The following is a 12,498-nucleotide window of genomic DNA, read 5'->3' as shown; positions in this document are numbered from 1 at the left end:
TTGACTGGTTTATCAGCTTCTATCGGGAGGTCAAAGCGAGGAGTATATGAATGGGTTTCTGGAGCTTTGAAAGTGGGCTCTGAGGGGTAGTATTGGTTGTCCTGGGCCTGGAACATAGTCTCACTAGGAGATTTGTGGAGTGTAGCTGGTGGAGGTGCTACGAGGACAGGAGTTACTGGTGGAAGAGGGTATGGAATTGGTTTAGGGGGTGGAGATTGTGGTGTATGAGAAGTGGTGCCCCGGTAGTGCTGGTAAATGGGAAAACTCGGGGATAGATTGGTGGCAGGATGATCTTGAGTTTAAGCCGGTGGTGGAGTGAAAGTAGGGTTAGTAGGGTAAGCTGGGGGTGATTGTCCTCTTGACCAGGCCTGATACATCTCGGCCATCTGTTGCTTAAGTTTGAGCATCTCCTCTTTCATTTTACTGACGTCCAACTCCTCTACCTCAACACTTGTGTCAGCATCCGGGATAGACATGATTTCTGGTATTGGTCCTTTTGATCTGGTTTGGTAATGATAATGTGCCAGTATACTCTAGATAAACTAACTGTTTGAATTCTGGAAAACAACAAACTTGTTAGTTTTTAGAGTTTAACACATATGCAATTACACGTTGGGATGCAATGCACCTAGGCAATTAACCATTTTCTATCATGTATTTGCTTGGTTGCTTGTGTCATCCCAACTTTTCCTGACCTTTCCCTTTTATTGTCACTCACGCCTATCTTTTATTTCCCTCCCCCTTTATTCATTTTATTCTTTTCTTTTGGTTGTGGTCGAATCCTATGTAGATTGTCTACGTATCATGACCCCGCATGAATCAGACCGAGCATAGTTCTGGCGGAAACAATTATTATTATTTTTAACAAACGAAATAGTATAAAGACAAAAATGACATTACATTTGGACAACACTTTAAGAAAATGATTTAAAAGACTCAACATGGACTTAAACTAAAACATGACTATTATATGAAAAGTTCCAACAACTATGACTACGCTTCACTCCACAATCTTTTGCTTTTAATCACTGGAACATCTGCTCACGGTGGGGGTTGACCCGGTTGACCTCCTAGTGTACGGTACATCCTCTCTAACTCCATTGCAAGATGACGGGCAAAAGTAGGTGCATGCTCTAGAAACCTCTCATAATCCATCCCTTGGCAATTCATATAACTTTGAGAGGTGTAAACAGCCAAATCATGGATTTGTGCTCTGAAGTCCTAGAGATTCTGGTCTTGGTTTTGTAACTGCTGTTGGCGAGTGGTGGCTATATCTCTTATGTGGCCTTCGCGATATAAAGCCGACTCCAATTGAGCCCGAAGTCTGGCCTGATCGAGTCTTGCCTGTGCTCTCTCCCTATCAATATCTACGTGCTGATATTCTCTATTGTACCTTCTCATTTCTTCCAACTGTGCATGGAGTTGAGCTTCTGAATGAATCCAATGGTCCTTCTCTCTCTTGAATTGAGCCATTTCTTCTTCACATCTCATTACTTAGCGTTCCTTACTAGATTTGGCCTCCTCATTTAACTGTATGATTTTTTCCTTAGCTTTGTCTAATGCCTTTTCAGTCTTTGTCAAGATGGAGTCATAATCTTGCATTTTTTCCATCAGATTGGCAATGATTTTCTGATCTTTCCAACTTCTCACTGGCGCTTCAGAGGCTTTCATCTGTCGAAACTGAGCGCGGAGAGTTTTATTCTCGCTAATCACTCTTCTTTTCATCTTTTGCTTCTTGTGCTTGTAAGTCTTTCTCCAAATTGAGGTTCCTCAGGCTTTCTTCTAAGGCATGAATAGTTGCTTTGTACCCCTTTTCCTTTTCGCCCCAAGCCAACCGTTCTTGGATTTTGTCATCAAAGGCTTGAACATGTGGTCTTTTTATGGGCCTTCTAGGATCAGGTTCTGGTGCATCATCCACACGGGATCTTTTCTCAAACCACCTAGCATAACTCAGATTTATCTCACCTTTTGCAGGATCTGGAACTTGGGTATCATCTTTCAAGTATCGACAACCATTCCAAATCCGCTGGATTAAAGCCTTAGGGAGAGTGGCTTCGGGGTGTAGCTCAATCACTTGCACACTCAAATCTTCATCATCAAGCACCACTTGGTATCTCCCTAGCTGTCTTAGAACTCTCTGTGGCACATACGGCTGGACGCTTCTTAAACCCAAGAGCAACAAATAACTCTTTAAGGTTGACATGTGTATCACCTCTCTTACCGGGAGCCATTCCAAAGTCCACTCAATTTGACTTGCCATTAAAGATCTTAAATGGGATATCCAGGCTTCCACCCCTTCTGGAGATTTATAATCTTTTATTCTTTCTTCATAACTCTCGATGAAATTGTCCTTGCTTGGACCATACTGCATGAACTTGGGGTGATGTCGGAGATGTTCAGTCAACCACATTTGCAACAAAATATTGCAACCTTCGAAGAATTTTGTCCCAGATTTACACAAAGTCAACGCCCGATAAATGTCTGAGAGAATGATCGGGGCAAGAGTGTGATGTTCTTTGGTAGTGAGGACTTGTACGACTCTGGCTATGCGAATATCAATCGTCCGCTCTTTGTTTGGGAAGACCATGATTCCTAGAAAAGCTACCATGAAAGCGAAGCGTCGGTGAATCTGCCAGGTGTCCTTGTTTTGTTTGTTAGTAAGGCCCTTTTCATGAATTTCAAATCCATACGGCTTTCCGAACCTTGAATATAGGAAGTTGAAATAACAATATCCTTTGACAATGTTTCTTTTTTTGATTTGATTACTGATATTCAGAAGATCAAAGAATCGGTGTACTGAGGGAGCCTTTGGGAATATAAGATTCTGGTTTCTCAAATCTCCGTCAAAACCGGAATATCCAGCTATTTCTTCTAATGTGGGAGTAAGCTCGAAATCAGAGAAGCGAAAGACATTGTGAACAGGGTCCCAAAAAGTCACTAGTGTCGTAATCAAATCATTGCGTGGTTTAACTTTCATAATATCTGTGAGAGCTCCCAAATACTTAATGACCCATTTCTGACCATCTTCTCCTAATTCATACCACCACATCTGAAGCCGAAATAGAAACTCATCTACATCTGTGAACGATGGGTTTTGGATGGTGCTCATTTTGTACCTGCGAGTGATTTTAATTTTAAAAACAAAAATCAAGACTCATTTTGAAAAAAAAAATTCATAAAAAAAAACACTTCGATGAAGAAGATTTAAAGGTTGTGTTTGCTAACCAGCAATTTTTTATTTATATTTTTCTAAAAAACAAAATGACCAAAGGCGGTTGTTCTTGCAAAAACAGCCTTCCGGCGCCCTTTGGGGACATTCGGCATATTTTGGACAAGAATGACATCGCCTTACTTATGACAACACAAAGACATTTATGTACCCACATTTTTATTTATTTATTATCTATTTCTCTTTCTTTTTTTTAGATAGCTGGGCCCGATGTGGATTGCCTACGTATCTCACATCCGGCGAGAATCAAACTTACGTAGTTCGTAATAATAAAACAATTTTCAAAAGAAACACAAAATTTCCTTCTTTTGTTTTTTCAAAATTTTGAAAGAATTTCAAAATATTTTGGAAATTGTTTTTTTCTTTTCGAAAAACAGCCAATTTTCTTTCTCGGTCCTCACCTTGATTTTCCTTTTCTAACTTTTCCTATAAGCTGGTCAACATGCAAATCCGAAACAAATGAATGCACAAGTAAGATGCATCAGGATGGTCTTTTTATTTTAGGGTACACCCGCCCTAGACAGACCCAACCCCTGTGTTGAGTCTCCGAAGTCAAATGCACATGATGCAAACAAACGTTCCTACTAGGGATCCGGCATGAAGCTGAGTTATTCTAAGTGTAAAACCTGGAGTATACTGTTCTAGACTTGGCTTTCCCAAGCGGACAGCTGTCACACCTCCTTTTTTCACTACACCCCCGAGAAGGGTAGTGGAGTTTTTTCAATTAAAGGACAATCGAAGCGGGATTATTTACATTAAATTCAGAGTCGCCATTTGGGATAATTTATGGTGTCCCAAGTCACCGGTTAGAATCCCGAATCGAGGAAAATATTGACTCTGTATTACAGTCCACGAGCCAGAAATCCAGGTAAGGAATTCTGTTAACCCGGGAGAAGGTGTTAGGCACTCCCAAATTCCGTGGTTCTAGCACGGTCGCTTAACAATTTATACTTGGCTTAATTTTTTTTATTTATGTGTTTAGAAACTACATGCATTTTACCTTTACCGCTTTTAATTACGTGATTTACTCGTACTTAAAGAATTATCGAGTTACGCATACGTATTCTTGCGTGGTTTGGCGTGTCAAGAGTCATGTCACGCATACGTGTACACAATTCACAACACTTAGTTTATTTTTTAAAAAACTTAGACAAAGTCGCGCGGACGCGTACCTTAATTTATTTTTGAAAATCGTAATTATGTCACGCGAACATGTATACAATCACGATGATTGATTTATTAAGATCATACCTAAAAGCATACTATCAATTTGATTTTGATGTAAATATGTGAAAGCAAGATTTTCATGGATCAACAGTGAGCTTTCCTCATTTTCGCATTTTAGGATTAAAATTTCAAAAATTAACTACTTGCATTCTTAATAACTATGTTAAAAGAAAACAAAAATATTACCACGCAAAACAAGAAATTTTGCTAATATAGAAAACTGAGCAAAACAAAAAAATAAAACTTTATAGTCTTTTGATATTAAAACAAAACTCCAAACAAGGTGCCTAAAATACTTTATGAATTATATATCTTAAGCACATAATCTTCTCTAGCACATAATCTTTCTTCTCCCTTTTTTTAAAAAAATAAAATATTCCTACCAAATTAAAACTTAGAAATTTCCAACTTTGATGGCTAGGCAGTTAAAAATTATAAACATTTATTCAGAGAATAAAAAAAAAACTTTTCTTTATGTAAAAGAAACTTACTATAATCTTATAAAGAAAATTTATTATAGTTTATGGTCTATTCACAAGAATGATTAGAAAAAAATTTAACCGATTTATGACTTAGGGATACTATATAATTATTTCGTCCACGATTAATGATGCTCTATTATTATGAAAGTTTATCCGAAGTTACGCGAACGTATACTCTGGTTTTTTTTAAGAAATCGTAACCATGTCACGCGGACGTGTCCACAATCACGATAATATTTTAAACGGCCCTAAAGGTTTCCCTACGAATATTTATTATTTTTATATCTACATTAATACGAGGGCCATGAGAATTCGCTAAATGGCGCGCCTCGATTTCCAAAGAATTAAGATTCATTAAGTGATGGCCATAGGTTATATGATTCAAATGTGTGAATGACACGCCTCAAAACTATTCAACTAGAAGAATTATGGAGATAATTAAAACTAATTTGAAATTAAATATCACAACCACACCGCGAAAACAGTACCCTTGATTTAATTGTGTGCCTAAAGCTTGATCACCATATTCATAAGTTGTTTGTTCTCTTCCTATGCTTGAGACCAATTGTATGTGTTTAAAACTTGCAAAATGGTTTACGTGTAAAGTTGGGAGAAACTTTAGCTGATATGCATACCATTTGTTTTATGAAATAACCATCACTACACCCAGAGCAAACTCAACTTTGTATATCCTCTTTTAAAATGCCGAAATCAGTACTCATAAACCCAATCCTCTTCTACACATTTATTTCTAGTCCAAGTCCTAACTATTCTGTTAATTCGCTTATGAGGATTGGGTTTTAGACAAACAAAATCAAACCAATTATTGTCCAAACTTATGAAAACTATTTACAACTACCAAATCTATACCTTGTAATAATGTTGACATTATTTTGTTATAAGAAATGGGCTAATTGCACTCCTAAACTAAAATAGGTAATTTATTGTTAAGAAAGAAAACTAGTTTACAAATTGATTTGATAGACAAATTCACACTACATATACCACGAATACACAACTGAACTTCTTAGAGTACTCCAATACTTTAAACATAATGGACTATATCAATTTACCTCTAACTTATGGTTATCCCAATAGCTGTTATCATACAAGATTACATACAAACAAGAGCACTTATCTCAACCAGAATTAAAACAAAATTCCGATGTTTGACGAAATATACTATTGTGGTTCCTTGATATTTCCATACTACCATACACTTAACTAACATGGCTTAAACACAAAACTTAGCTAATGGTCAACATTCTACCAAGTTCCCCATCTCAGCAGCTCAAAAACAACTATAACCAATGAGCTTCAGAAGTAAGTAAAATTACTGTATAGCTATACTAACTTCAACAGAGGCAAGTTGACTAATAGCTCCCATGTTGAGCATATGACATGTTAATTAACTAAAAAAAACTGAAACTAAACTAATAGATTTGAATGTGCAGAAGACACATTTGGAACTCCGGATTTCATTTCATTGCAATATCGAAACCTTGTGTGAGATAAGTCTAGAAACATATACCTGAGAATAAGGAAAAAAACAAAGAGGGAATGAGGATACAGTAATCAACAGCAGCTAACCCAGTTTAATCTTCAGCAATATCACAATAACTTCAAAAATCAAAACAGCTTCAAGCCAGAACTTCTCAGAATTGAATCATTTTTCAACCCAGAATCAGAACTTCTTTTTTTAAAAAAAATTCTGACTAGCAAACCAATTTAAAGAACAAAACTAAGACCAATTTATATCAAAAGATTGCAGAAATTTCTTATGTAATTTCTAGTCATTTCTCCAGCTCTCTTTCTGTCTTTTTTTTGTGTGTTCCAGCTCCTTAAATAGGCATTCAATTAGTGCCTTTTCTACTACAACTTATCTTCTCCATTTTAAATTATCCACTCAGATTAGTGCTTTTAGTTAATTCAATAATGCAAATATTACCCTACCACTATTAGAAGCTTCTCAATTAGTGACCACTTGCATAAAACTTATAATAGTCAATTCTTATCAACACAATTAAACAAGAATTTAAACCAAATTATTGAACTGATCCTAATTACTCTGACTAAACCTAGAATACGAAGGACTCAGAGGTTGCTATAATTAATAGAAAAAATCAAGAAGTCAGATGACATGAACAATAGCTAAAGAAACTCATGAATAAACCAGGCCAAATTGACGAACAATATTTAGTTCGACACAGAAACTAAACTAAAACAAATTGAATCCGACCAAATAACCATTCTAAAAATAAAAGAAAGGAGTAGAGGAAGAAAAATAAAAAAGAATTAAAAAAACTAAAATTAGGACACCTACCTCAAATTGATCGAACCCCATCTTGAATTAGATCTTAAATTTTGAATATGAAGCCGGAATAGACCATTATCGAGTGGTCTCGACTGAGAACACACAACTAAGTTCGATTTCGACCTCAAATCCTCCAATATCTAACCGATTTGGAGTTTGGGATTTTAGTTTTTTTAGATTCGAACAATTATGGTGTCATTCGAAGGGTGTGAAGTGGGGATTTGGAAAGAGGGTAGTGAGATGGTTCTGGGGTATCGATTTGGGGCTAGTTGGGTAAGCTATGGTTCGGGGTCAGATCTTCGATCCAAGATTCGAAGAGTTACGGGGTGATGCGAGGAAAAGGGAGAAGGGATTTGGCATGAGGGGAGTGAGGGGGTTCTGCGGTGTAATTTTGAAAGGGATTGGACCACCGGAACTGCCGTGAGGCGATTTTCGGTGGGCGGATGGCGGTGGTGTGAGGCGGCGTTGCATTGGGTCTCTGAAGAGATGAGAGACGAAAGAGGGGGGGAGGGGTTCTGAGAGGGGTAAAGGGGTTTGGATTTTAGGTATATTAAAATGGGTAATTAATTCGGGCCGTTGGATAATTGGAATCCAACGGCTCAGATTAGCTCATTAAATGAAACGGGGTCGTTTTGGTTTCATGGGGGGCGGACCGGTTCAGGGGCGGGTAATGGAAATGGGGCGAAGTTTTGGTCGTTGGATGTAGATGAATGGACGGTTGAGATCTATTGAAATCGAAACGACGTAGTTCTGTCCCTATACTACGTCGTTTCGATGGTTTCAGAGACTAGAAGTTTGGACCGGGTATGGGGCATGTTTTTTGGGCTGGGTTAATTGATTTGGGCTTGGGATTTAAATTAAAACACAGCCCAACTGATTCTCTTCTTCTTTTATTTCCGTTTCCTTCTCTATTTTTCAAAAGTTAAAACTAAAATCCTAATTAAATTAAAAAACCCGAATTAACTTTAAGAATATTAATTAACTCTAAGTAATAATTATCACACAATTTGACTAAAAACACACACATATGTTATTTTGTGAATTTTTATTTTTGTAAAACCTAATTATTAATTAATTCCAAAAATGTAAAAATCAAATCTTAAATGCAAATGTTATATTTTTGTATTTTTAATGCATTAATAAAATTAAACATGCACACAAATATATGCAAACAATCAGGAAAATCACACAATAATTCCTAAAATAACACATAATTAAAGATAAGACCTAATTTTGGTAATTATTTTGGAGTAATTTGTATGAGGCAAAAATCACGTGCTCACAATAACTATTAAATTAGAATGGTTTAATTTTTTTGATACATTTAATGAAATGTACTAGTATTATTTTTGAATGTAAATAGGCATAACTTCTTTAGAAATGTTGGGAAAGTCCCTTATTCATTTTTATTGGCAATAAAAAAATTGTTAAATATAATATTTATCGTAGAACAGCCTTCTTATCAATAATATATTTCATTATTTGAATACAAATTAATAGTATATTTTATGACAATTGTAAGTGTCACTAATTATGACACTTTATGGTGTTTTCAACTACTAAATTGCAAATCATTTTTATAAAAGCAAAGTCGTCGCTAATTTATTCATTTAGGGATGAAATATTTTTTTGTATATACAATGTCGTCTTTAGTGACGAAATCACGTTTTTTCAGCTACAAAATACATGTAACTTTAGAGACAATTGACATTGTCACTAATTGAACTAAATAAATAGTGACAAGGTATTTTCGTCGTTATTAATAATTTTTTTAGTGACAAAAACACATTATCATCTACAAATTTTCAATACTTTTTCTGACAAATAATTTCGTCTTAAATACTATGTATTTGGGGACGAAAAAAGAGTTTCGTCATTAATCTATCTTTATTTAGCGACAAAACACTAAGTTGTCTTTGTATACTTTTAGTGACCCACTTTTAAGGACGAATAATTGACAATTTTTTTTTCTTTGCGAAATGTTTTTTGTGACGAAATAAGGATTTTAAGTGACGAAATAATTTATAACCGATAACCAAATTTGTTGTAGTGCCACCAGAACCGTGAGAGCACAAATCCAATTCTCTTTAATAAAAATGTTGACCGAAGTCAACTCATATGAAGTTTTTAGGCAAGAATTCTTATTTTTATCAATTTTTAACATAAAAGCTTTCCGGATACATGCCCAGACTGCGCACGAAGGATAAAATGAGGCGTTTTAAGCTTAAAAGAACACAATTGGGTTCTAAATATAAAGATGACCTTTCGGGTCATCACATTCTTCACTTCTAAAATAACCGTTCGTCCTCGAACGGACATAGAAAAGTACCTGGACTGGTGAAAAAGTGAAGATATCTACTCCGCATGTTCGACTCGGACTCCCAAGTAGCTACCTCAACGGGCTGACCTCTCCACTACACTCGAACTGAAGGATAACTCTTCGATCTCAACTGACAAACCTGTCGTGCTAGAATAGCCACCGGCTCCTCCTTATAGCTCAAATCCTTACCCACCTGGACAGAGCTAAAATCTAACACGTGGGACAGATCGCCGTGATACTTTCGAAGTATGGACACATGGAATACTGGATGAACTGATGACAAACTAGGTGGCAATACGAGCTTGTAAGCCACCTCACTCACTCTCTGAAGAATCTCGAAAGGTACGATGTATCTAGGAGTCAACTTGCCCTTTTTACCAAACCTCATTACACCCTTCATGGATGACACGTGGAGCAACACTCTCTCTCCGACCATGAATCCATCACGGACCTTACGATCGGCACAACTCTTCTGCCTGGACTGAGCCGTGCGAAGTCTATCCTAAATGATTTTGACCTTATCCAAAGCATCTTGTACCAAATCTATACCCAATAACCGAGCCTCCCCCAGCTCAAATCATCAAACCAATGATCGACACCGTCTACCATATAATACCTTATATGGGGCTGATAAGTAGGGATTTTGACTACTTATTTGCACTCATTTACTTTCGTTTTAGCTCAAAATTGCTTTAAGGTATTCCTGAAAACTAATGAAATGTGTTTGCTTGCAGGAGTGTTAGAACATGAGCTAAAGAGATGAAAATCAACTCAAAAAGGAGTAATTTTGGATAAGGACAGAAATAGGGCTAAAAAAGCACGGTGTGGACAACACAATATTGAGTGCGGCCGCAGAGCATGAAGAATGCCTCTGACAAGAAATGCTATGCAAAGTGCGGACCGCACAAATTTGGTGCAGCCACAGAAGATAAAGTTCAGAGAGATGGGATTTTAAGGTCAAGAAGAAATGCGAACCGCACCATTTTTGTCCAGCCGCATAATCAATAGCGCGGCCGCACTAAGAAATGTGCAGTCTTCAGAAGTTGAAGGAGTGCGGCCACAATCCAGAATTGTGCGTCCGCAGAACAGAAACTTGTCGGGCAGCACACATAATTGTGCGGCCGCACAACCTCCACAGGGGAAATTTTGTCAGATATTTTCAGCTAAGTATTAATAGAACTTTTTGCTATTTTTAGGTCAAGTTTTGTAAGTTGGGAGCACCTGAACCATTTTTGTTTACTGTATTGGGTAACATTATGCTAAATTAGCTTTAAAACATTATATTTTCTTTCCTTAATCAAGTATTATGAATTCTATCTTAGTTTCTTCTTTAATTTCTTCATTTTCCATGAGTAGATAAACCCTTAGCTAGGGTTGTGACCAAACCCTAGTATGAGTACTTAATGGGTAATTGATTTAGGGATTATTTATGAATGGGTTTATGATATTTAGCCTAGTTCTTGCTTGAATTTGAGAATTGATGGTTGGAAATATTGATTCATGCCTATTTGACTTAGTCTCTACTTGAGAAAGAAAGACTAAGTCTAGAAAAACATGGCTAACAAGAAATTGGGGTGAACTCAAGAAATTGATAGTCCCAATTAAAGGGTCAAATTAGACATAGTAAGACCCGACTTGAGCATATATTACTTGTTTTGTGAAATACCCATTTGGACTTGAGAAAGCCAAATTGGGCATAATCACTCAAACTACCAAAAGGTATAGAGTGAGTAATTGTGTGTGGTTGCTATATTGTATCCCGATCAACCAAACATGCCCTAAAGTTCTAAATCTGTTAGATAAACTAGGCGGAAGTTGCAACCCTAGCTCTTCCATAACTTGAAAAACAACCAAAATCAAAAATATTGTCTCTTAGATCTACAATTACAATCAATAGTTTAAAAGTAGAAGTAGAAACCATCATTGAAAATGTGGAAGTGTAATTTGAGGCACATAATACATTCACACTAGGTGTATACCTTATCCAAAATCTAACTCCCTATAGATTCGACCCCGACTTGCGTTGGATTTTTATTATTGCTTCGACCACTTCATATCCTATATTTGTGGTGTGAGTTTGGGCGACATCAATTTTTGGTGCCGTTTCCGGGGAGTTAAAAGTATTTAGCTATATATCTAGGTTCTTGTGTGATTTGTCTTATTTTCTTTCTAAGTCACTAACTTTGTTTTTGAATTGATTTTAGGTAAAAGAATGACTCTCAACAACGAGGCCATTGGGAATTTTCCAATGGGAGAGGACGTGGATGATGACCAAATTGATGAAGTTCCTCTTGAACCTCAAGAAAATAGGTGAGGTCGACCGCCTCATGATAATTTTCACGTCCCTCCCCCACCTCCACCAAGAGCGGTAGGTCACCAGGTGTTGTCGAATGAGGGTTATGCAAGTGCTATAGTTCTGCCCCGCATTAGGGAGGGAAACTTCCAAATAACCAATGTGATGCTTACACTACTTGAGCAATGGGGATTCTTCACCGGGGCTCCAAGTTAAAATGCTTACAAGTATCTCAAAGGGTTCATCGATAATGGTTGGGGGAGCAAGCAAACTAATGTCTTTGAGGACGCGCTGCGGTTGAGGCTATTTCCCTTTTCTCTGCAGGGAAAGGCATTGGACTTGTTAGAGAGATTTCCCAATCATTCCATCCATACATGGGATGAGTTGGCAGAAAAATTCATTGCCAAATTCTTCTCTCCGGGACATATGGCTACACTTTAAGATGAGATTCTTGCGTTCATATAAAGAACCCAATGAGCCATGCACGAGATTTGGGAAAGATATCGTACCATAGTTAAAGAGTGCCCGAACAATGATATGACCGAGGCCATGATCCAAAAATCCTTCTACAGGGGGATCAACACAATAAATCAATGTGTGGTAAATTAACTCGCCGGTGGGAACTTCATGAAC

This window comes from Nicotiana sylvestris, chromosome 3 (genome assembly GCF_000393655.2).
Source record: "Nicotiana sylvestris chromosome 3, ASM39365v2, whole genome shotgun sequence".
Classification (NCBI taxonomy): domain Eukaryota; kingdom Viridiplantae; phylum Streptophyta; class Magnoliopsida; order Solanales; family Solanaceae; genus Nicotiana; species Nicotiana sylvestris.
The sequence above is the reverse complement of the archived record's forward strand: the minus strand, read 5'-3'. Positions refer to the sequence as shown.